This window comes from Fukomys damarensis, unplaced genomic scaffold (genome assembly GCF_012274545.1).
Source record: "Fukomys damarensis isolate Sample0158 unplaced genomic scaffold, DMR_v1.0_HiC HiC_scaffold_38, whole genome shotgun sequence".
Taxonomy (NCBI): Eukaryota; Metazoa; Chordata; class Mammalia; order Rodentia; family Bathyergidae; genus Fukomys; species Fukomys damarensis.
The window spans coordinates 74767195-74771583 of NW_022900950.1; positions in this window are offsets into that span (position 1 = coordinate 74767195).

Below are 4389 nucleotides of genomic sequence, written 5' to 3' on the forward strand. Positions count from 1 at the left end.
CCATTTATATGAACTGCCTAGAAAATGTGACTCCAGAGAGAGAAGGGAAAGGGAGGAGAAAGGAAGAAGGCTTCTGTTTGGAGTTATAAAATGTTCTGAAATTAGACGAGATAAAAGTTATGTAATTGTGTGACTATACTAAGTGCCACCGAACTTTACCCTTTAAATGTACCAATTATATGCATGTGAATTATATCTTAATAAAACTATCATTAAAAACATAAGAATATTAAGTAGCTTGGAACGTCTCCAAGTGGTCCAAAGAATGGAAATTGGAGGTCACACAGCTAAAAATGACTTAGAAATTATACCACCAGATGGTTCCAGAATAAGCTCTAGTACTGCTTCTGAAGAGCATGGTAGTGAGGTTTCCATCGGCACTTTGACCCTACTGGCCTGAGTCTCCATTTCTCTCCACCAAGCTCTGCCCCTACAGAACACAGCTTCCCTAGATCTATTTTCTTACATTGTTTTTCATCTGAATTGTGGCCCACAATGCATCCTTCTAATTGCCATTTTCAAGTCCTAGCTGCAAGGGAGGCTGGAAACCTCAGGTTCTGACCAGAGATGCCAGATTCCAAGGTGGTACGTGTGCACTATATACCTGATTCCCTCAATAGGTTTGCCTGGAAAGTGACTTTAACATTATAGATGTTAAACAGATGTCCATCTGTTAGTCTGACCATTTTGTCAATGACAATTACATTGCCAAAGGCAATGAGTAATTTCTAGCTTTACCTTACCTGACCTTTTAAGCATCTGGCACTGCTAATCACTCCTTTCTTAACTGTTTCACTTCCCTGTTGTGGGTCATCTTTCTTGTGCTTTCTAGCCCTTTCTCTTGGTTTCCATCTAAAGTGTCTCTCTTCGCCCACTTAAAGCTGATTTCTCATATCCACCCTCAGTACAGCTCTTATAACTCACTTCACACTATGTGAATCAGATGGGTTGAATTATGTTCCAAAAAAAATCCAGTGGTGAAGCCCTAATCCCTACAACCTGAGTGTGACTTGACATGGAAATAAAGTAATTTCCAAATAGGAGATAGAATAAGATGCCAGAGTCTGGATTTTTTTCAATGCTCTGGATCAAACCCAGGGCTCCTGCACACTAGGCAAGCACTGTACCACTGAGCTACATCCTCAGCCCCTAAAGTTTGGATGTCGAGTGTTCCCCAGAGCCCCATATGTGACAGGCTTGGACCCACCCATGCCACTATTAAAAGTATTGGAACCTTCAGTAGGTGTGGGCTAGTGGAGGAAATCAGTGATTGTGGTGTGCCCTTGAAGGGGATAGTGGGACCTGGCCCCTTCCTTTGGGTCTTTTTGCTTTTTGGACACCGTGAGCTGACCAGGCCTACTTTGCTATGATACGATATGTGGCCACAGCCTGAAAGTAACAGGGCCACATGACCATGGAGTGAGACCCATGAAATTAAGAGCCAAAATGAACTTTCCTCCTTCACACTGGCTATTTCGGGTATTTTGTCACATTGATAGAAATCTAACACCTAGAGGCGGATGTAATTAGTTAAGATGAGGTCATACTGGAGGGAGTAGGGTGGGCCCCTGATCCAACACAATTGGTTTCCTATAAAAAAGGAAACTTTGGACTGAAGAGACATGCACACAGGAAGAACACCATGAGGAGACACAAGTTATGCTGTGGTAGCCAAGGCGCTACTGTAGAAGCCAGGAGAGGAGCCTGGAGCAGAACCCAGATCTGCTAGAGGGAGCAAGGCGGACCTCTCCAACACCGATCTGAGATTTCCAGCCTCAGAACTGTGAGGCAGCGAATGTCAGTTGTCTAAGCCACTCAGTTTGTGGTACTTTTTATGGCAGCTGTGGCAGTCTAATTCACTGAATGTTTCTCTACTCTGTATTTACCTTCTACCTATAACCATACATCTTCCTAATCTGTATGGCTCAGCCTAAAGGCTGAAACACCTTCCAAATCTATGTGGCTGCTGTGTCCTCTAGGGCCTTTGTATTTTTTATCTTGTAGCAACCACACACAACTTTTAAAAACTAAGTCATTTCTGCATGTGATGGCTGCTGTGTGTCTTACTTTCCTTATGGCCTGGACACCATACCTGATACCAGCAATTTAAAGCTGGAGAGGTTCATTCATTTTGGCTCACGTTTTAATCCATAGTGGGCTGGCTCCAAGAGAGGACAGTGTGGCATAGGGGTCTGGCAGAGGAAAAGCTGCTCACCTCAGGGCAGCCAGGAAGCAGAGAGCAAAGGGAGAAGCTGGGGAGGCAGACCCACCCATCCAGCTCAGGAGCCCAGCGACCCCCCTTCTCATTCAGGCCCCACCTCCCAACACCAAATCATAATCCAATGCAGTCCACAAGCCCCAACCCTGAGCCCAGGAGGCTCTGGGGGACATCTAGGTATAAATCATAATATTACCTGGATGCTGGGTCCTGATGCAGGAGGAACCGGCCCCTCACTTCCTTGGTCCTTAATTCCTTGTGCCCTCAGTGAAAAAATTCAGTCAAGTGACACACAACATGCAGAAGTACAAGTAGAATTTCTTGTAAAATGGAAGAAGAGAGTTACACCTTCAAGTAACAAGGTGGACAGTGCCATGAAGGCATCTGCCCTACCTGTGTTTCTGGGTGCTTCTTATGCACTGGGGTTCAGGAAACTATGGTCGGCATGGTGCTTATTCACATTTCTCTTAGGGGTGACTTGGGAATGTCGGTATCTCACAGGTATCTTTCTTGTTCCTTTTGGGTGACCAGTGTTCCCTCAGGGGCCTTCTCACAGGAGACTCTAAATCAGGTCTCAGCCCAAGGAGGGAGGTTGGTAAAGAATGCTCCCTTTTCGAATATCATCTTGTGTGGGTCATGGAACCCAGGAATGCTGGGTACCTTGCTGTGAAACAGCCAAGTGGCCAGGTATTACCACCCTGCCTAACCTTGCGATATCACTGTGCACGGGATTGCTTTAGATCCATGACCTAGGAAATAACTGTAAATGCATTATACATTGAAGGCTTGCTGTGATTAAGTGGCAACGCGTGCCATTTTGGACCCCCATCTCATCCTTCAAATGATGTGCCCAACAGTAACACATCTCTTGTGTTTTTCTGAGGATTAGCAACCTCCTCCTACTGTGGTGCTAAGACAGGAAGCTGTGTGCTAACCTTCAGTTCCAGTCCCCTCCTTCTACTGGGACCACCTCCCTCTACCAGGTCTCAATTCCAAGTCCTCCTTCCTTGGGTGGCCTTGGAGTCTTTCCTTCCATCCCTTGCCTCTACTGCTGTCCTAGGCTGGCCTCCTTTGATTTGCCTATGGAAATAATCTTTCTGAAACACAAATCTAATCAACTCACTTGCCCATGTGAAATCCCTCAAAGGGTGGCCCTGGCTTTCAGACAAAGGTTGAGTTCCCTCATTTAGCACACAACAGGGTCTCGCTAGCAGTCCAGACCAGCCTGAACCTCAAGAACACATTACAGAACCAAACACAGAGTACAGAGTACAAAGCACAGGCTCCTGGCCACGTTCCATGCCCACATCTCTCAAGGCTGCTCCTGGGTCCTGCAGCCACATCCAGATGCCTCTTTTCCCTACCTCTCTGTTCTAGGACCCCACTCAGCCTTCAAATTCAGTTCCAGACTTCTCTGGGAGGCCTTCTTTGGTTTCCAGCATCAGGCATTCCTATGACAGTAATTTTACAATATTCGCAATTGTAGGTCGCCCCACATCTCCCCCACTAGACTGCAAGGCACTCGGAAGTACTGATTCCATGCTTCTTCCAGCTTCCAGAGGCACATGTGAGATGGGAAGGGCTGGGAGGGGAGGGGAGCCAGGGGACTTGTACCCCAAATTATTTTTACAATAAGCCCCACCCAGGTGGTACACTCCTGTAGTCCCAGTTTCTCATAAGGCTGAAGCTGGAGGATCACAAATTGGAGGCCAGCATGGGCAGCATACAGAGACCCTGTCTCAAAATTTAAATAACAACAACAAAAGGGCTGGAGAGCACTGGGCATGCCACGTCACCTGTAATCCCAGGACACGGGGAGGATCTTAAACTGGGGCTTCCCCACATTCGGACCTTGTCTCAAAAGGGGTAAGGGTGGTAGAGATTATGCTCTGCTCTGCAGGCTCGAATCTCTTCGTTCAACCCCAGCACCAGACAGACAAAGAAACAAAACAACAAAAAGCAAAACGAAACACCAGCGCACTATTTGTGCAGCACTAAGCAAGTCGCAGGTGGAGTAAAGCGGAGGCTTTCCGGCTCCCAGTCGCTTCTGCTCTGGGCGATAGCCGCTCCTCTCCAGTCTCGGCGCCATCCCGCTGAAGTCACTTCCCCTGGGGACCGCGTCGGCCCGCTGTGTGCAGGCCTGGAGCGGAGGGCGCGCGTGGGGTGCAGGC